At 41.6% G+C, this 22,332-nt stretch overlaps 1 long non-coding RNA gene across 1 annotated transcript; it reads right to left on the bottom strand.

The window, feature by feature from the left end:
• Positions 1-3,527: 3,527 nt before the first annotated feature.
• On the bottom strand, positions 3,528-10,690 carry LOC138521029 (uncharacterized). Its single transcript, XR_011282918.1, has 2 exons — positions 8,798-10,690; positions 3,528-4,590 (listed from the first exon to the last, which is right to left on the bottom strand). It is a non-coding gene; the product is annotated as an uncharacterized lncRNA (long non-coding RNA).
• Positions 10,691-22,332: the final 11,642 nt, after the last annotated feature.

The raw sequence follows: 22,332 nt of genomic DNA, 5'->3' as shown, positions 1-22,332 counted from the left end.
ACCTGCTGGCGTGTGGTTCCGTTTCCGTTCCGCCGTGGTGGGTAAGTGCTGCTCTAGACTACTTAGGCAGTACTATTGCCAGCTCAAATGCCTTCTCACTGTTGTTGAGTATAGTAGTCCTTCTCCATTACTTTTCCTACAGCACCCCTTTTTCTTATCTATACCATCCTTTCCCTACCCTATTTTCAGGGTCCTCTACCCTATTCCTCCGTATAATATATTCTTGTCCCTTGGATTCTTAAATTCATCAACAACATCATCTACTCTGACATCTTGGAGTTGCCATTATTGATTGACACCAGCTAGTCCTACCTTCCGAACCCATCTATGGACTAGGGTTTTTTCCGCCTTCGGGCTTTTTCCCTAGAATTGAGGCTGGCCCCCTGGGGTTCCCCGGTGATAGGTTCAACCTTCCGTCAAGGTGGCCTCCGGAGGGACCAGACCTTATCTTCACGAAAAGAAGACCAGGACCCAGAAAAGCAAGGTTCCAAGGACTAAGGAGAAGCCAAGCAAGGTCGAGACTGATCCTTGTGTATATACCTCGGAGGAGACAGGTGAGGAGAAAGGGGAGGTAGACAAGGGATCGGACACATTTCAACCCTTTCAGAAATATACATGGGAGATGGGCAGCCATGGATTCCTATCCATGTGAGTGGGCATCATGAAATGATAAAAGCCACATTAGCACTTGAACATGAAAGACGTTTTATTAATGAAAAGGAACTCCAGCAAATAATTGACAGGGGGGACATCCCGAAGTTCAGAATAAAGAATCAACACATTTTTGGCCTAGATGATCCAGAGTAAGGACAAAGAATTGTAGGAAGATTAATGTTAAAGATTACAATTGGTCCTACGAATATCAGCACAATGTGTGGATCGTGAGCAGGACACAAAACCCATTTTATTTGGGAAATGACATCATGCACAGGATGTGTATGGTATTAGATTTTCTAAATCAAAAGGTTTGGTCCAGGTTGGGTGGACCTGCACCTGAGTTTGAAGACAAAAGACAAGTTTATCATTGTGCACAGATGGCACTATATGCAGTTGAACTGCAGGTGAAAAGGGATGGTACCATTCCCGCATTCACCAGGTAAGTTACAATAGCATTAAAGTACAGAAAGAGACAACAGATAAAAGGTTCTGATGAATTTGTACGCCTAAATGAATCCATGAGGCAGCAAGGGTTAGAATGTGAATATACACAACTGATAGAGATTGGGGATGGACCCATTCAATTCCTGATGGACAATAAAGGGTGTCAAGACATTCATTTGGAAGAGAATGCAGCAGTAGGAATGGTACTAAAGAGCTCTTACTACACTGCCAATTTTAGTAACGTAGTTTAAGCCTAAAGGAATCTTTAACGTTCAATCTGTGCACCCTTATGAGCCAAGTGTAATAGTGTGCTGTCATCAAGATGATTTATTCTATTCAAGTTAAGTGAATCTAAAAGAGAAAAGCAGCATATTGAAACGGAGGTCGATGTTCCAAAATATTTAAGTGTAGCAACCCTCCAAAGAGATACTGGCACACGATTAGAGGAAAGTACAGAGGTTGCTCCTTTGGAGGACTTCCCAGAGTTCTCTAAAATGGTAGAAGAGCACATTCAAGCTGCAGATGCTCACAGAAGTGAAGAAGAGAAAGACCAATTGAAAAATATTTTTGGAATTTAAACAGGTTTTTGCCAAAGATGTATATGATTGTAGGTTAACAGATTTGCATGTTGCCAGATTACCAGAAGGACATGGTTAGGAGCCAGTATTTGTGTGACAGTATAGGATACCCCTGGCATGTTTAGAATCACTAGCTGAAATAATCACAAATTAGAATCTAGAGGAATCATTAGGGCTATTCATAGCACATCAAATACCCCTATATTAGGTGTGTTAAAACCTAATGGCCAATGGCACTTGTGTGCAGACCTAAGAGAATTAACCAAAAAGGTACCTGTTTCAAGGTGGCCCCTTCCATTTATTGATCAGGGTCTCACATAGGTTCACAGGTCAAAGGAGTTTACCACATTAGACCTTACAGCTGGATACTGGTGTGTGCCACTGGCTGAACAAATTTTGTTCACATTTTCTTTTTGACAAATCACAATATGCGTGACCCCAGACACCTTTTGGGTATGTCAATAGTGGGAGTGAGTTTGGGATATTCCTTAGCATGGCACTCCCAGGTACAGCTGAAGGGGTGGACAATAGTTACGTGGACGATGTGCTAATCAAAAATGAAGATCTAAAACGTCACTTCAATGCGATTAAACATGTGCTTAGTCAGTTACAGAAGGCTGGGGCAAAAATATCTTTGCAGAAAGAAAAATGGTGTAAAAAAAAAAAAGGGAAACTTCCTAGGTCATGATGTGACAGAGCATGGGTTAAACATGCAAAAGAAAAAAGTGGAGGCGGTTCATAAACTAAAAATCCCACTAATCAGAAAGGTTTAAAGAGTTTATTAGGGATGACAGAATACAACAGGAAATTTATTGAGAAGTATGCAGAGATTGCACAACATTTAAAACATTTAATGAGATTATTGAAGCAGGGTGTACCCTGGAAAAGGGAAAAAGTACGTTTTGATGCAGGAGCCAAGCTAAGTGAGTGTCTAATGAAAGCACCACGTTTGGCATATCCAATAAAAAAAACAGGATTTCTTTGTACAAATAGGATTCACAGATCAATGCATGTCAGCAGTGCTATATCAAAAGCATGATGTGAATAAAAAAAACTATTGCATACACTAGCAAATCGTTGTCACAGGTAGAAACCAAGTTTAGTGAATGCAAAAAATCGCTTCTGACCACTGTCCGGGCATTACAACATTTCGACCCATAATTCAAGGGGAGCAGGTGATTTTTCAAACAAATCACCAGCCCCTACAGTTCCTGCAAAGTAAGAGAATCAGATCGGGGGATTTGGCCCAGTCAAGAATTTCTTCCTGGACATTAGCACTTCAGGGATTTCCTGTAGAGGTGAAATAAGGACAAAATAAAAAGAGCCTGGTTGCTCAAGACTAGCAAAATTGCATGATTGTGCAGCCGTATGTGCACATGATGACACAGAGCTAGAAACAAGTTTGAATGAGTTTGAGCAATCCCACACAACGCATTCATTTTTTATTTTTATGTTTTTATTTTTTTATTTACCGTTGTTTGGCTAACACATGTTAACCTTTCAATGTAATTTTTTTTTAAAAAACAGTTCATTATTTAACATTCAAATACAAAAATTATTAAAAGATATAAAAGATTAAATCCTATACCATTATTTAAAAGGGAAAAAAGCCATTATTTTCTTAAAAACCCATGCACTTTTTTTTTACATTTGCTATGTCCAATCACATCGCCATCATCAATGCTCTTAAGTACAAGTTTACGTAAGATATTTGTGATGGCGTATCTAATTGAGTGCTTATCAGTATGGTACAAGGCCTCCCATAGTTGTGTAGCATCCAAGTTAACATGTTTCTCAAAGTGACATTGTAATATAGCGAGTGGGAATAGACTACACAATAGACAAATGTGAAGTTGGAACTTTGTTTTAATTGTTTTTCTTGTAACTTAGGAACAAACAATATTGCAAGACATCTGGGATTATCCTTGACTCTTGCGACTCCTTCCTCCCTGGACCAGTCTTTAAGTTGTATCTTTTGCCTCTTCTCTTGACCATAAGCTTTGAATGAGAGGAGAAGTGCCCGTATAACTTCCTGTGCATCATTTCTGTGCTTTTCTAATTATCCTCGTCCATACCCGAACGTGGCCTTTCATATGAATTTCTTTCTCTATACAGTTCGGTAGATCCCCTTGTGGCCTTGTATTAATAAAGCTAATGGGCAGCCTTTTATTGTCAAAGTTCAGCCTTCTCCCTTAATTCTTAATTCCCCATCTTGAGGATATCTCAACTTTACTGGTGCCTCTCCTTATAACATATCAGATTATCCCATCCGCCTCCTCCTCACCTCATTCCGTGACACGGGCTGTTCTCGTGCTGCTCTGCCGTAGGATGGACCCTCTGCTCTGCCCTAGGGTGTTGCACTGGCACGTCACCTCTTATGAAGGCAGCGTTAGCTCCCTGGTCTTTCCGTCATTGTTTCCTCGTTCACCCTGTGCCGATGCGGACTCACAGCTGATCATACGGCTTCGGCCACCTTCCACGAGGTGACTGACTCCTCCTCCGCAATGGTGGGGCTTCAATTCTGCTCCGCTGCGACCTTCCAGCTGATCGACCACACAGCTGATCCCACGGCTTCAGCGGTCTTCGATGAGCTGACTCCTCCTCTGCAAAGGTGGGGGCTTGTCTCCGCTCCTCCTCACCTTCTCCCTCTGCGAGGTACGAGCCGGGGCCGAACTACGAGACTCTCAGTTGGCGGATAGTACGGCCTTCTCCAAACGTTGGGTCTCTATCCCTCTCTCTCGATCTCCGCCGATTCACTACTGCAAACTATTGTAATTTATGATAACTTCACAAGATGCTCAACCAGAGCGTATTTTGGCTCAACCTTCATGGCACCTGTAACTGAGTAGGCCCATTCATATACGATTTCCTCTTCCGAGGTAGCCTTTTTCTCCTCACCCTTCTCTGCAGGCTAAAAAACACAAAACAAAACAAAATGTCCAGTATTAAAGTAAAGCACCTTCTTGGGAGATCTCTTTATCTCTCATTGGAACTCTCAGATGTCTTTCCAATAGCTATGGCCCTCCCCTCACTTATGACATCATCCGTTTACTCTTCCTGCTTAGCATAGGCCCAAGGGGAATTGTAGTTAATTGGCTCTGATATGTCTCAACCTCCTCTGGCATCATCACATATCCTCCCCTCTAAAGCCCTTACGCTCGGGAAGGGCATACATTCTGGACAGGAAATCTGCTTGAGCAATCTTACTTCCTGCTTGATGGATAGTTTGGAAGGAATATGGTTGTAATGACAACAACCATCTTAATACTCTGGGGTTCGTCTCCTTATTCCGTGATAACCACACCAGTGGGGCATGATTGCTAACTAACATGAAGTTCCTACCTAGTAAATAGTACCTTAGGGACTCAATTGCCCATTTCACTGCAAAACATTCCTTCTCAATTGTTGCATATCTCGTCTCATGAGGCATCAGCTTCCTGCTAATAAACTGGATTGGTCTCTCTTCCTCTCCTTTGTTTTGGAAGAGAACTGCGCCTAGTCCTGATCCTGAAGCATCCGTATGTAGATAAAATGGCATGTTGAAGTCCGGACAATAAAGAATAGCTTTATCAGAAAACGCTGTTTTTAGGGCGACAAATGCTTCTTCCGTTTTAGCATTCTTCCATTCGTTCCTAGGTGGAGCATCTGACCTTAGAAGATTCGTCAAGGGAGTTGCTAATGTTGAAAAATGAGGAATGAATCGACAGCAATACCCCACAAAACCAAGGAATGCTCTAACCTGTTTGGTAGTTGTTGGAAACTGCACTTGACATATGGCATCCATCTTTTCCTGCTGTGGTCTCATGGTCCCCTGTCCAACATAATACCCCAAGTATTTGGTATGTGAATTTGCCAAGTTAGTTTTTTGGTGGTTTATGTGTAAGCCTGCCCTTTTCAAGGTTTGAAAAATTATAGATAAATGATTGAAATGATCTGTCCAGCTTTGGCTGAAAACAACAATGTCATTCAGATAGGCACCAATATAACTCTCATACCCCTTTATCAAGTGGTTCATTAATCGTTGGAAAGTGGCCGGTGCCCCATGAAGTCCAAATGGAAGGACTGTAAATTGGAATAGTCCGCCTGGAGAAGCAAAAGCAGTTTTCTCTTTATCTGGAGTGAACAAAGGTATCTGCCAATATCCCTTGGTTAAATCAATTGTTAGAAATTTTGCCTTGCCCAGTTTCTCCAGGAGATCATCAATCCTAGGCATGGGGTAAGCATCGAACTTTGACACTTCATTTATTCTTCTGAAGTCCATACAGAAGCGGATACTTCCATCCTGTTTCGGTACCATCACCAGAGGGGAACACCAGTCGCTATGTGAGGGTTCAATCACACCCAAACGAAGCATCTCCTGAATTTCTTTCTCTACAGCTTGTAGTCTTGCTTCCGGGATCCTATATGGCTGCATTCTCACCTTTGCTCCTGGGTTGGTCTGAATGTGGTGACAAGTCAACAAAGTTTTCCCTGGTATTGAGGAAAATATTTCTGCATATTGCTTCACCAAACTAGAAAGTTCCGATCTTTGAACAGGGTCCAGTTCTGAATTGAAATTCAGGGCTTCAATTCCTATTGGCGCTTCCGTCGTCAGTAAATATTCTGCCGACCCCTCTTCCACACTAATCATAGCCACTGAGACTTTGGGTTCTGTCCATTTCTTCAGTAGGTTGACATGGTAAGTCTGTAGAGGGATTTTACTTTCAGGTTGACGAATTCTATAGGTTACTGGTCCCAAAACCTTCTCGACCGTATAAGGTCATTTCCATGACGCTAACATTTTATTTTCAGTCGTATGAAGTACTAGGACTCGTTCTCCTACTTGAAAACTACGTACTTTTGTTTTCTGGTTATAATATTGCTCCTGTTTCCCTAAAGCTTGCTGCAAGTGGGTTTGTGCCAAAGACTGACGTTTTTCTACTCGAGATGTAAGTTCTGAAGCATACTCAGTCAAAGTAATCTCGGGATTCGCCTGCTCTTCCCAACTCTCTGTTAGGATGTCCAAAAGCGTCCTCACCGGCCTTCCGAACAGCAGTTCAAATGGGGCAAACCCCATAGATGACTGAGGAGTATTCCTCAATGTCATCAAAATCCATGATAACACTCTATCCCAATTTCGCTCGCCTGGTTGGATAGTCTTCCGCAGCATCTGTTTAATTGTCTGGTTGTATCTCTCAACCAAACCATCCATTTGGGGGTGATAAACAGCAGTTTTGAGTTGGTCAATGTGTAAGGTCTTGCATACTTGCTTTAATACCACTGACATGAAGTTGGTCCCCCTATCTGCAACTATTTATTTCGGTATGCCCACTCGGGAGATGAAAGGGACGAGGACATAACATATTTGCTGGGCGTTTGTGGAACGTAAGGGAAAAGCTTTGGGATACCTGGTCGCGTAATCCTTAATCACCAGCAAATATTTGTGTCCCCCTACTTGTAGCATCTAGTGGTCCCACGATATCCATTCCAATCCACTGGAAAGGTTCTTAGATCAACGGCATTGATTGGAGAGGAGCTTTGGGTACACTTGGCCTGTTCTTTTTCTGGCACTCTGCACATTGTTTACAAAAACGTGCTACCTGTCCATATACGCCCGGCCAATAAAATCTTGCAAGGATCTTTTGTGTGGTCTTCTCAAACCCAAGATGACCTTCCCCTACTTGGAGATGGGCAACTTCCAATACAGGACGATAATATTTGCTAGGAACCAACAATTGTCGGATTATTTCTTCACCGGGGTTGATACTTATGCGATAATATAAACCATTGTCTTTAATAAAGTGGGGGTTTTTCCCTTTTGGATCGTCTTCCACAGAGTCTCTGGCATGTTTCAATAGCGGGTCAAGTTCTTGGGCCATGCGGAAACCATCCCCTTGTTCGTCTATTTTCCAGTCCACCGCTACTGGATACATATTCCGTTCGAGCCAGGCATGCTTCTCCAATTTTCTTGCACTCTTACTCTTTCTCATCTTGTTGGATTCAGACAGAATCTCTAGATCATGAAAAGGAGCTTCTCTCCACCACTGGTCTTCTACTTTCTGAATAAGCCGAGGTAGGTTGGGTATATCAGAGCCAATTAATAAGCATGTAGGCAACGCCGGCATTACAGCAGCTCTTATCTTCATTCTTTCCCCAGCTACCTTTATTCTGATATCTTTGACTGGGTATACTTTAACGTCCCCATGCACCCTATAGGGTATTTTGTGTAGATTTGAGGCCTAGCGATATTTTCTTACCACCAAGAATAAAAGTAATTTAGCAATAATCACTTCTTGCATTCAGATTGGGTTTGGTATTATAGTGGTATCGTGGCTATGCATTATTTCAGTACACAGATACATTTAGTTGGTATGCATTTTGTTGTGGTATAGTGATGAGCATACTTTCTTTGCTTTATTTGTGGCCCCAACATAAAAAACCCCTTTCTTTTGTTTAGACTGCTCTTGTGATCTCTAGAGGCCTCAGGCTTCTACATTATTCAAGAACAACACATTTTCATATAGAGTGCCACTTATGGCTGTTATCACTGATTTATCTACACCAGTGAGCTATGCCCTCAAAAAGTATTCACAATAACATGTGGTATAATCACTAATTTGTTTACATTAGTGAAACTATTTCCAGAGGTCTCTTTCTCTGCTGACTCATGTACGTCCAAAGACTATCAGATTGTGTTCCACTCAGAAGTCACACACACCTACACTGAGTGGAACCACGCACACAGCTATTTATAACTACTCATAACATACTTTTTCCACATGGGATGCTTGGCATATATTACCTAACAACCTCTCCTTTTATCAGGTGATATGGGCTAACTGTACCAGAGAAAAACAGAAGCAAATAGAAGCCTTTATACGGATTGTGATTTACATCAGTTTCATTTAAAAAATCATACATTACCAGTTTTGCGAGGCAGTCTTTTCTAGAATAAACATAAGAGAAGCAATTGCAAAATACATGGCATTTCATTAGATTCTTTGCAACAATAAAAAGAACAGTGCATCAGTTGACTTGCGTTTCTGAATAGCAACATTAGAATGCAGCTATCGCTACACTGCCTGACTGAAATAGCTTTCATTCACACACCACATTTTCGCTTTGTGTAAGATAATTACCAGCAAAATTGTAGCAGATCAGCACGTGAACTCTCTGGACAGGTTGCTTTCTTTAAATGGCTCGGGGCTTCCTTTTAGAGCACCCGACGAGGACATGCAGTTCCAATCTGCACTCTTTGGTCCTCAAACTGGTGCCAATTGACTGGAATCTCCAGCCTGTGAAGGTCAGCAGTACACTGGAACGACGCCCCTCAATCAGGCAGCCCCACAGCAACTCCCGCCAAGTCCTCACCGAAGCTGTGTAAAAATGTCCACTGCCTTTCTTCCTCCCCGAGATGCACCAAGAGACCTCTGTTACAGCCCTTCATGTGATGTGCATTTTTCTGAGAATTTTGGCCATGGTCCAAGCCACAATTGGAAGAAATCTTACTTGCCCCCTTTCTTCTTTTAACATGTAGCAATCCAACAAAATCAATACTCATATGTGAAGAAATGAAACTGAAAAGTCACTGTTCAATCATCATAATATCAAAATTCATCTTTGAGTCCATCAGTTCTTATAAAATATTTTACATTTCTCTTCCCAATGGAAGTGTCCATAGTCCAGTGTTTTAACTTTATACTTGACGTTAATCACAAAACAATAAAATAAAACAAATAGCTAAAATAAATAATTAACATAACAGATTAAAATAATAAATACGTGGAACTCCATACTCCGGGATACTTGTCTGCCTCTGATATGTCCCGACCGGCGATGTCACATCATTTGGTTAATTCGGGTGCTCTTCCATCTTGGCACTCTTGGATCCTTTTTCCGTAGAAGTCATCTTTTCTTTGGCATTCTGGTTATTTTGTCTTCACCTCGACCCGGAGGCAGGCATCATTTGATCTTCTTCCAGGGGACTCCAAGACTCCATCGTCTCCCGTGTCCTCTGGTCCTGTGTCCTCCGAGTACAAGTATGTTAATATTCTAAATCAAATAGAAATGAAACAAATTAAGTATATAGCACAATACTAACTTCACCCTTTTGCCAAAATAAAAAACATGCTTTGTAAAATATTTCGCCCTTTCTCCTCTTGCTTTCTGAAATTAAACATAGGTTAAAAGAGAAAACAAACATACATAAAACAGCATTCAATATTTAATACATTTTCATTTTGCACACCAATTCCATAAATTTTAGCTTCCATTTTTTTATATATATATTTACATATATTACAGTGTTTATGTGCCATTATCACAATCAACCATCTTTATTTAACTTCTCTGCCACTGCCTCCTGACTAGACCCATTTACTTTACCTTTTTATGTTCAAGGCACTTTATCTGTTTCTACATGCTCAAGTTGTTTAATCTCATGTTTGGTGTGACATGGTTTAATTTGATTCACGTGAACAAACTGTTCTGTTGCTGTTTCACCTTCAGTCTTCAAAATTCTATAGACCACAGGAGAGACCTTATCTATAATTCGATATGGCCCCTGCCAGGCTGCTAGAAATTTGGAATTTTTCTGTTTACCTTTTCCAAAATGAAATTTATACACCTGATCGCCCACACAATATTCCTTTACTGACGTCTTTTTATCATAATATGTCTTTGCACTGTCAGCAGCTCTTTCTAAATGTTTCTGTACAAAAGCAAATGCATGTTGTAAATGCTTCCTCAGTTCATCAATGTATTCATGAACTGTGGATGCGCTCACAAGTGTTTGCTCATGTGTCCTGTATAGCAGGTGTTGTGGTAACACCATTTTCCTACCTGTTAAAACTTCATGAGGGCTAATACCTGTTGCTTTGGCAGGAGTTGATCTGATTGCCATCAGAACCAAAGGTAAGCGTAAATCCCAGCTGGAACCTGCTTCTGCCACGAATTTCTTTAAAATGTCCACAACAGACCTATTGCTGCGTTCAATTCCACCTGAAGAAGCCGCCCGATATGCGATATGTAGATTTCTCTTCACACCCAGTATTTGCCATACCTTACTCATTAGAGCACTTGTAAAATGACTTCCTCTGTCTGATTCTATTCTTTGTGGCAACTCAAACCTTGAAAACACATGGTTCACCAGCAATGTGGCTGCTGTTTGCGCACTACAATCTGGTGCAGGAATACACTCAATCCACTTCGACATCAAACACACCACACTTAAAATATAACGGTTCTCCCTGCTCGACCTCTTTACAGGCCCTACATAGTCTATTTGGAAATCTGACCATGGAAGAGCTAGGCCTCTTTTCATTAATGGAGCTCTATGCATTGGTGAAGCAGGTTTAATTTGGGCACATACTAGACATCCTCTAGTATATAATTCTACATCTTGGGTCATATGTGGCCAATAAGCATAATCTTTTAGTATTTCCATTGTTTTCTGTGAGCCTCTGTGGCCTGCAGTTATAGCATCATGCGCATGGTGTAGCATTAACCATCTGAATGAAAGGGGTACCACCCACTGTATTTGTCCTGTTATGTACTCTGTAATCATGAGTCCATCTTGTAGTCTTATTCGTTTTTTATTCTTTAATAGCACCCTCAACTCTTCTTTTCCGATACAATCATTTTCTGTTAAAGGGTTTTGTTCAGGATCTATCAAATGATTACAATAGATTCCCAAAATTCGATCATATGTGCCTCAATCAGATCTTGGTCTGGTGTATCATAACTCCACTGCACCACTGGTTGATGTGTCTCCTTTGGTGCTTTAGAACATGTTACTGCATCAATTTGTATTTCACCCAGTAAATGTTCAATAGGTAGCAAGTCTCCCATCACAGCCCCAATTTTAGCCAGGTTATCTGCCTCATCATTTCCCTCCTTATCCTCTCCTGGAGTTTTTAAATGCCCACACATTTTCCTCCAGTATACTGTTAAATCATTTTCTGACACCAATTTGTCTGTGGCTTGTATAATTTTTCCATGTTTAAATGGCTTTTTGTTGTATGTAATCATGCCTCTCGCTTTCCAGTCAGGTAAATATTCCACAAAGCTATTTTGTGCGTAATAAGAATCAGTCACCAGGACAATTTCACTGAATTTATTATCAACTGCAGTAGCAATTGCTTTATACATGGCTTCCAATTCCGCTACCTGACTGCTCCTAGCACCAATTCTCATCCCTATACTCGGGATACCTTCACACTTCAACCAGACATTTCCTATTCCTGACACTAATTGTTTATCACTGTCATTTTCAATGTGAAAGGCACAACCATCAACATATACAGTTGGCAAGTCCTTGCATGTTTTTTCATCAAAAGCTTTGTGTGGTGATTGTTCAAATTCCTGCAAAATTAGGTTCCATTTCCTTTTCATTTGATAGTGGTTCAGCTGCACAGTCATGTAAGTCTGCTAAACCTTGAGCAATTGGGCTTCTTTTATTTTGGCCATATCTTACTTCTACAGGAAAACCCTGTAATGCTAGCGTCCATGAAGTGATTCTGGACTGCGCTAAATTACCTGACCTAATTCTTTTACTCTCTAAAAATTGCAAAGGTTGATGATTTGTCTCAATAATCACCTTTTCTCCCTGAACAATGGGGCGGAAATGTTGTAGCGCCCACACAGTGGTTGATAGTGCCTTTTCACATTCATTGAATTTAATTTCAACTTGGGAAAATGCCTTACTTGCATATGCAATGGTTTTGTGATTCAAATCATGTTTTGTGATAACACTGCGGACATACAATGTTCAGAGAAACCTATTTCTATAAAGAAATCCCTGTCCTTTATGGGATATGCTAAACATGGTGCCTTTACAAGACATTCCTTTAATTTAGCCACTGCCTCAGACTGCTCTTTTTCCCCATTTCCAGGGTGTATTCAGTTTAAGCAGTTTAGTCAATGGTTGAGTGATTTCAGCATAATTTTCAATGAACTTTCTGTTATAGCCTGTCATTCCTAATATACTTTTTACCCCTTTCACAGTTTTAGGATCTTTTAGTTTCTGTATGGGCTCTATTTTCTTCTTTTGTGGATTTAATCCATGTTCAGTCACTTCATGGCCTAGAAAATTCACCTTTTTCTTGCACCATTGTGCTTTTTGTAAAGATACTTTGGCGCCTGCTTTCTGCAATTGGCCAAGAACATGTCTTATTTCATCAAAATGGCTTTTCAAGCTTTCATTTCTTATCAGCACATCATCTACATAAACTATGGTTCCGCTTTCTGCTGCATCAGGCATAGCCTTTCTCAAAAATATGCCAAATTCACTCCCACTATTGACGTACCCAAATGGAGTTCTAACCCATGTGTATTGAGTCTTCTCAAATGAAAAGGAAAATACATTCTGTATCTCCTCTGCCAATGGCACACACCAATATCCAGAGGTGAGATCTAATGTGGTGAACACTTTTGAACCATGTACCTGAGCTAATCCCTGATCAATGAATGGCAGTGGCCATCTGGATACTGGCACTCTTTTATTTAACTCTCTCAAATCTGCACACAGTCGCCATTGACCGTTTGATTTTAACACACCTAAAATAGGTGTATTGGATGTGCTATGAATGGGCCTGATGATTCCCCGCGACTCCAAATTTTTAATAATCTCTGCCAATGATTCTAAACATGCCAGCGGTAGTCTATACCGGCGTACAAATACTGGGCTTCTGCTACACCCTTCCGGAAGTGTGGCCACATGTAAATTAGTTAGCCCACAATCGTAAGCATATTTTGCAAATACATCTTTAAACTCCATAAATATCTTCCTCAATTCATTTCTATCCTCCTCATTGTCACATGCATCCGCTAACAAAATCTGCTCCTCTACCATTTTGGAAAATTCTGGAAAATGTTCTGGCATGGGAATCTCGGTGCTTTCCTCTAATTGTGTGGCTGTGTCTCTTTGTAAAGCTGCCACATTTAAATGTTTTGGCATATCAGCTTCAATGGGCTGATTTTCTATTTAATTTTCATTTAAGTTAAATGTTATGCAATCCTCTTGATGACAGCACACTGTCTCGCTTGAATCATAAGGGTACACAGAATGAATTCTAAATATCCCTTTGGGCTGAGAGTCCAGGTATTCTGGCAATTCACCCTTGGCATCTACATACTTTTCAGGGATATTTCCAATCACCATGTTATTTAGATCTGCTGTGTAATGTGATTTTTGTATGGCCATTCCTACTGGGGAGTTTTCCTCTAAATGAATATTCTGACAACCTTTATTATTCACCATCATTTTTACAGACCCTTCACCCACATCTACCAATGGAATGTATTTATAATCCAGGGCTTGCTGTTTTATGGATTCATTCAGACATACAAATGCATCAGAATCTTTCATCTGCTGTCCATTTTTGCATTTCAGTGTTATTGCAAACTGCTTTGTGAATGCAGGGATAACAGTATCTTTCCTCATTTGTAGTTCAGTTGCATAAGGGACCAGCTGTGCGCAATGATAAGCCCTTCTTTTGTCTTCAAATTCAGGTGCCGGCCCACCTCCGCGTGACCATATCTTTTGATTAAGGAAATCTAGCACCATACACATTCTGTGCATGATTTCATTGCCCATGTAAAAGTCATTTTGTGTTCCACACACTATCCAAACATTATGGTAAATTGTTTTTTGTCCAATGCTAATTTTCAGCATGCATCTACCTGCAATTCGGTTTCCAAAGTCTGGACCGTCCAAACCAGAGACATACTGGTTTTTAATCCGAAATTTCGGGATCTCCTCCCTTTCCATTATTTTTTGCAACAATTTCTCATTAATGAAGCTCCTTTCCTGTTCAAGCGCTAAAGTGGCTTTTATTGTTTTAGAATAGTCATTTATCCCAACATGAACCCATGGTTGTTCATCTTCCATGTGTATTTCAGCAAGAGTGGTAATGTGCTTTTCTGAACCTGCTCTAGGAGCAGTATTCTGTTTGCATGTCTTCTCTTTTAAATAAAATCGTAAGGTGTGCTCATCTATGGCAGTTTGCCATTCTTTCCTTGGGTCTAAGTAGATTTGTACAGGTAATTTTTTATTTTCACTCTGCATATTGTCTTGACACATTAATATAACAGTGACGCTAGGTATGCAACTATTCTGGAGATACACCTCCACTGCATCATTTGTTTTTGCAACGGTGTGACATTCATTTATATTGCTGTTTTGTGATTTTAGTTTCTTAGGTCTCAATGGTTTTTTGGTTAAGGACCACAGTACTCCATTCACCCCATCTATGAGCGGAGATAATCTTTTCAGGCAATATGTTCCCATCAGAAATGGAATATCACAAATGGATGCGACAATACCTCCTGTTTCATTCTGTGTTTACCTATATTTATGTCAACCTCGGTGGCGCCTATAATAGGCACCTCCTCCCCGTTAAAATTATGCACTGGACCTTGATTCTCCTTTAATGTGATCTGATTCTGCGGGGATCTCCCTTCATTGATACTCTTTACTAATTCTTTAGACATAATTGTGGCCTGTGCTCCAGTGTCAATCATTGCAAATGTATGGCATTTTTTTTCCACAAAGATGGGAGCATAATACCTGTCTTCAACTTCCTCTAACACACATAGGAAATGTGAATTCTTACTGATTTCAGGGCTCACCTTTCTCAGGATTTTCAACTTTTGGCTAAGCACATTGGTAAATGGAAAGACATGTTTCCCTCCTTATTGCTCATTCCTGTGTGAGAGACTTTATTCATTTCCCCATGTTCAGAGGTTTTTTGGAGTGTGGCCACTGTTCGCCCATCCATCCAGATATCATCAGAGGTCACACTACAACCCTCCAACTGAACATGTGTAACAACATCACTTGGCAATTTGTCATTGTCTAATTCTGTGCATTTGTGATTATTCAGTATGATACCAGCCCTTTTAACCTCTTCAAAAATATGTGGTTCAAAGAATTCTTCAGGTGATTGACCTGTACCCTCCTTTTGAGCATTTCTTTTTCCTGCCTGTGTTTGGTCATTGTTTGGATTGCCCAGGGAAGGAGTTATAGCATCGCCACTTACTCCCGGTTCACTGGTATTCCCCATGCATGAGTCAATTTTCTTAAACCTGTCTCTTTGTTCTTTTGGATTTTCAGGTTTTCCTATTTCATTTGTACATATCGCCAATGTTTGATTTAGTTCTAGGTTAAACCGTACCTCTCTTTTAGAAGTATTTGCATTTTCTGCTACATGTTCATGTACTGGTATTTTCACTTTTAAATCATTAGGCATCTCAGAGTCATTATGCAAAATTACATCAGAGCAAACTGTCTTTTTGGTGCTGCAGGTATCAAAAGTACTTAGTCACTTTTCAGAAGCCCCCCGATCATTGCTATGGCCTTCTGCCCCCTCCTTTGATGACTGTTTTTGTGTTATGCAGAGCTTTCCTATTTGCTCAGCCAACATTTTCACTTGGGCCTCGAGGCACTGGAATCTTTCCATCTCTTTAGAATCCTCTCTCTGTGGCCTAGATCGATATTGGTTGTTTTCTCCCTGATTGGATCTATTCTGATACCTCACAGGAGAATGATTTCTATTGGGATGGTTCCTGAACTCTTGATTCATTTGCGGAGGGGAGCGGGGTGCACCCATCCTTTGGTTGTAGTCCCCTGGTGGGGAATCATTGTACTGACGTGACATGTAGTTCATATTCTGTCTCATATCCTGTCTCTCATGTGATGGGTACTGGCCCCTATGTTGATTCCCATTATCAGCAAATCGATCCACATATCGGGGTCTATCCTGATTACCATATATCATGGTATTGGGATCAAATCTGCTTTGTGTCCCCAATGTCTGATAAGGACCATCATTTCTTTGATCCTGATTTTGTCTCTGGTTATTGTTAATACCTGACATATCAGGTCGATAGGAGATAGGCCCCGGGCAGGCTAAGTACCTGGGGCTGATGTAGCTCTCCCTATTACTAGGATCATGTGATTGGAACATTGGTGCAGTGTGTGATGACCTTTGTTGATTACCCCTCTGTTCAGGTGGCAAATTATTTTTACTTGGACTTTAACAGACTCAAGGGACATTTTGGCTGATCTGATTTCCATCACTGTTGCTGAGGGTTCTTTAGATTTAGGTCTAGTATCTCTCATGTGATCACTTTCTCTACCCCGACAATAGAGTACCTCATATAGTTTTGTGCTTTGGTGTACAATCCATTCCAGGGACTTGTCACGGTCAAATTCACGGACCAATTGGGATATGATGTCTTTCTGTAGCCCATAGAAGTAGGCAGTTTTAAACTCTTTGGAATTGGGCTCAAAAGATACATCAAAGCAAGAAAATGCTCTTTTTAAGTCTTGTAAAAACTGGCGAGGGGATGTATTAGGCCCAGCAGTGATTGTGTAAGCGACTTGCTTTGCCTCCTGCAATGACTGCAAAGGAGAAAAATGACACCTAATCTCTTTTTCGAACTCCGCCCATGTCATATTCTGCTGTTCATTCAATCCTCTTATAATACTGGCCGTCGGGGCATCTAAAGTTAAATGAAAATATTGCCTGTACTGTTCCTTAGGTATCTGGAGTGCTTTAAAAATGTCATGAACCACTTCTAAGTGATCCTCAATGCAGCATTCCCCTCCTTTTCTTAAATGGTTTCATCAGGGCTTTATTGGATTTCATTATCTTTATGTGGCTACTTGTTGCAATGCATGGAATTGCACTACTTGGTGACTCAACCCTGGTTCCAGGTGTATGGGATTGGTGGCGGCCCCCAATGGGAGTATAAAATCCCCCAAGGGCGCTGCAACCAAGTTCAGTCACCGGCCCAGTCACTGGGGAACTAGCCCTTTGGGTAGAAATAGAATTCACCTCAACTCCATTAAATGTGGTACCCTTCCGCCTCTCCTGGGACATGGAATGCACATTTGCTGTTCTAAGTCCTTACACTTTTTAAGGAGCCTGTTTGCTTCGTTTTGCAAATAGTTTTCATCACTCATTTTATTAATTACCTCCTGCATGTCGCATATTTGCATTTGGCACTCATTAAATTCTTTATTCCTCTTGTCTCTTTCTTGGAGCATTTTAACCATTTCTTGTTCCGCATTTCGGAGGTCACTTTCTTTCTCATAATGTTCTTTTTGCAAAATCTGCATCCCTGACACAACCTCATCTTTATCTTCTCTAATGTGTTCCACCAATGCTTTTAAGTGTACCAATTCTTGTTCACTGTCCTCAAATTGTTTCTTGCTTTTGGACAATTGAACATCAAAATCTCTGCATTTTAACTGCATGTCTTTTTGGCATACATCCAATTCTGCTCTTAACATTTCCTGATTTTTACTTGCCCCATCTAAGTCAGTCTTTAACCTGTTATTTAGCTGGGTGTCATTTTCTTGCATTCGCAGGGACCTATTCAAAATAAACCAGATTTTGGCGCATAGCCATATCAAACAGTCTTTCTCTGCATTTTTATCGGCTGCATTTAATAACCTTAGAAGGCAGACCTGAATTATGCTGCCTTCTGCAAAAATATTGTCTAGTTTTTCTTTCTGCACCTCACCATGAATGCGGTCATGCCATTCTGAGGTACTGTTTGATGACCACGTCCCATGTGCGAATAACTTTGCCTCTAAATATTGCACTAGGTCTGAGAATGTGGTTTCCCTTTGAGACATTCTGAAATTCGTTTTTGGTGACACACTGCTATTATGAAATGGGTTCCCTTTAATGTACAGATGGCGGTGTGAGACACACTTCCCAGGCACAGTAGGTCTCTAGGACCACTTTCCCGGTCTGCAATGCACCATAAATATGTAGGGTATTTTGTGTATATTCAGGGCCTAGCGATATTTTCTTACCACCAAGAATACAAATAATTTAGCAATAATCACTCCTTGCATTCAGATTGGGTTTGGTATTATAGTGGTATCGTGGCTATGCATTATTTCAGTACACAGATACATTTAGTTGGTATGCATTTTGTTGTGGTACAGTGATGAGCATAATTTATTTGCTTTATTTGTGGCCCCAACATACAAAACCCCTTTCTTTTGTTTAGACTGTTCTTGTGATCTCTAGAGGCCTCAGGCTTCTACATTATTCAAGAACACCACATTTTCATATGGAGTGCCACTGATGGCTGTTATCACTACACCAGTGAGCTATGCTTCCAAAAGGTATTCACAATAACATGTGGTATAATCACTAATTTCTTTACATTAGTGAAACTATTTCCAGAGGCCTCTTTCTCTGCTGACTCATTTACGTCCAACAGACTATCAGATTGTGTTCCACTCAGAAGTCACACACACATACACTGAGTGGAACCACACACACAGCTATTTATAATTACTCATAACATAACTTTTTCCACATGGGATGCTTGACATATATTACCTAATAACCTCCCCTTTTATCAGGTGATATGGGCTAAATGTACCAGAGAAAAACAGAAGCAAATAGAAGCCTTTACACGGATTGTGATTTACATCAGTTTCATTTCAAAAATCATACATTACCAGTTTTGTGAGGCAGTCTATTCTAGAATAAACATAAGAGAAGCAATTGCAAAATACATGGCATTTCATTAGATTCTTTGCAATAATAAAAAGAACAGTGCACCAGTTGACTTGCATTTCTGAATAGCAACATTAGAATGCAGCTATCGCTACACTGCCTTACTGAAATAGCTTTCATTCACACACCGCATTCTCGCTTTGTGTAAGATAATTACCAGCAAAATTGTAGCAGTTCAGCACGCAAACTCTCTGGACAGGTCGCTTTCTTTAAATGGCTCGCGGCTTCCTTTTAGAGCACCCGGCAAGGACATGCAGTTCCAATCTACATTCTTTGGTCCTCAAGCCGGTGCCAATTGACTGGAATCTCCAGCCTGTGAAGGTCAGCAGTACACTGGAACGACACCCCTCAATCAGGCAGCCCCCACAGCAACTCCCGCCAAGTCCTCACCGAAGCTGTGTAAAAATGTCCACTGCCTTTCTTCCTCCCCGAGATGCACCAAGAGACCTCTGTTACAGCCCTTCATGTGACGTGAATCCAATAAAAATCTATCATGGCATACCCTCCTTCTTCAAACAATAGCTCACTTTTCAGTAAGAAACTGTATCCACTAATGTCCTGCTTATTCGAGTTTTGTTTCTTTCGCAAGGACCGTGAAAAGCACAGAGAAAGAGAAAGGAAAAAAAATTCTGAATGTCCGTTTAAAATGACTTTCAGCCTGCCTCATTTTGCACTTGGAGAACACATTATGATATGAATAAGTTAAGATCATGTTAGTACTGTTAATTATATTAGTTCATTAATCCTCTGTGTCTCCTGCAACAGAGGCATTTCAGGTGAGAAAAAAAATATGGTGCGTTTTTAAATGTGAAAAAAATAAAATGATGTGTTTTTGACTGAGTAGCCTGTCTTCATTTATATATCCATATGTTACACCGGCAACACATGCCTTGTTGTACCGCATTATAGCAATATATTGATCCCATGCAGTGGTGCTGCACTCCAAAAACACGCTAAATAATCCTACAACACACCTGATGGGTATTCTCACTCAATTTCTCCACATCACCTACCAGATCCGGATTCACTGCTGTTTGTAGACTACCCGAATCCAGCATCGCCCAGGTAGGACGACCCTCCACCTCCGCTTCGCAGACATACGGGTACGTTGGCTGATGGCTTGGTGAAGTTCCACACTGATTGACATCTTTGGTTGGACCAACATTTCCGACATCCATCGGTTCCGACTTGGTTTTCCTTGGGCGTAACCTCGCCAGATGGCGCCACTCCCCACATTCAAAACATTGAGGGCCCCACGCACTGAGACTAGGACAGGCAAGATGGGACGTCCCCGCTCCTTCACTGTTAGGCCGGAATCTTGTTCCTTCCCAATCTGGTTTCCTAATCATCTAATTCGGCCATCGTGGGGAAGACATTGGGCGGTTCCCCACACCTAAAGAATTTCCCCCAGCCTTGGGAGCAGAGGGTTAGGCCATCAACTTCGCCTGACCAGCTTTCTGATATGCAGAGGCTATGTTGACCGCTTCCACCAGGCTGGGCCTATGATGCTGCCTGACCCATCTCTGCATTGGTAAGGGTAAGGCCTCTATGAATTGCTCCAGAATCACCTTCTCGGCCATCTCGTGCATAGTTGAGGAGTTGGTCTGCAACCACTTCTCCCCCAGCTCTTTTATTCAGTAGAAGGGTTGGTGTGGAGTCTCTTCGATCGATAGCTTCATTTCCCTAAACTTAATCCCATAAGCTTCGTCGTCATGCCCAAGACGTTCCAACACCGCCCGCTTCATGTCTTGGTAACTGGTGTCTCCTGCCGGGTTCGCCGCCGGGTAGGCGCTCTGCATCTCGCCAGTCATGAGGGGGCCGATGTAGTGGCACCACCTCTCGTTTGGCCACTGGGCATTCCTGGCGACCCTTTCAAAGTTGACAAAGAAATTAGTGGGATCTTCGCCGCTAGTGAATTTTTGAAGGACCGACGTTGGCACTGGGGTCTGGCTTCTCATATTTGTGACTTCTAATAGCTGGGCATGCTGTAGCTGCAAGGCTTGCTGGAAGGCCTGTCTATCAGCCTGGGCCTGCTGACTTTGAAGTTGCTGGGCTTGTTGTAACAACTGCTGGCCCTCACTCAATTTCTTTATCAAGTCCTCCATCGTGTTCCGGTCTATCCCACCGCTGCCACCAAATGTAATAAAGCGAGTGGAAATAGACTACACAACAGACAAATGTGAAGTTGGAACTTTATTTTAATTGTTTTTCTTGTAACCTAGGAACAAACAATATTGCAAGACAGCTGGCATTATTCGTGACTCTTGGGACTCCTCCCTCCCTGGACCAGTCTTTAAGTTGTATCTTTTGCCTCTTCTCTTGACCATAAGTTTGAATTAGAGGAGAAGTGCCCTTATAACTTCCTGTGCATCACTTCTGTGCTTTTCTTATTATCCTCGTCCATACCCGAACGTGGCCTTTCATATGACTTTCTTTCTCTATACAGTTCGGTAGATCCCCTTGTGACCTTGTATTAATAGGGCTAATGGGCAGCCTTTTATTGTCAAAGTTCAACCTTCTCCCTTAATTCTTAATTCCCCGTCTTGAGGATATCTCAACTTTACTGGTGCCTCTCCTTATGATGTCATATCAGATTATCCCATCCGCCTCCTCCCCAACTCATTCCGTGACACGGGCTGTTCTCGTGCTCCTCTGCCGTAGGATGGACCCTCTGCTCTGCCCTAGGGCGTTGCACTGGCACTTCACCTCTTACGAAGGCAGAGTTAGCTCCCTGGTCTTTCCGTAATCGTTTCCTCATTCACCTGTGCCGATGCGGACTCACAGCTGATCATACGGCTTCAGCCGCCTTCGACGAGCTGACTGAGTCCTCCTCCGCAACAGTGGGGCTTCAATGCTGCTCCACTGCAACCTTCCAGCTGATCAACCACAAAGCTGATCCCGCGGCTTCAGCGGCCTTCGATGAGCTGACTCCTCCTCTGCAAAGGTGGGGGCTTGTCTCCGCTCCTCCTCACTTTCTCCCTCTGTGAGGTACAAGCCGGGGCCGAACTACGAGACTCACAGTTGGCGGATAGTACGGCCTTCTCCCAACCTTGGGTCTCTATCCCTCTCTCTCGATCTCTGCCGATTCACTACTGCAAACTATTGTAATTTATGATAACTTCACAAGA

This window comes from Ambystoma mexicanum, chromosome 13 (genome assembly GCF_040938575.1).
Source record: "Ambystoma mexicanum isolate Mex_15411 chromosome 13, UKY_AmexF1_1, whole genome shotgun sequence".
Lineage (NCBI taxonomy): Eukaryota > Metazoa > Chordata > Amphibia > Caudata > Ambystomatidae > Ambystoma > Ambystoma mexicanum.
Note: the sequence above shows the minus strand (reverse complement) of the source record. Positions and strands in the feature narration are given on the sequence as shown.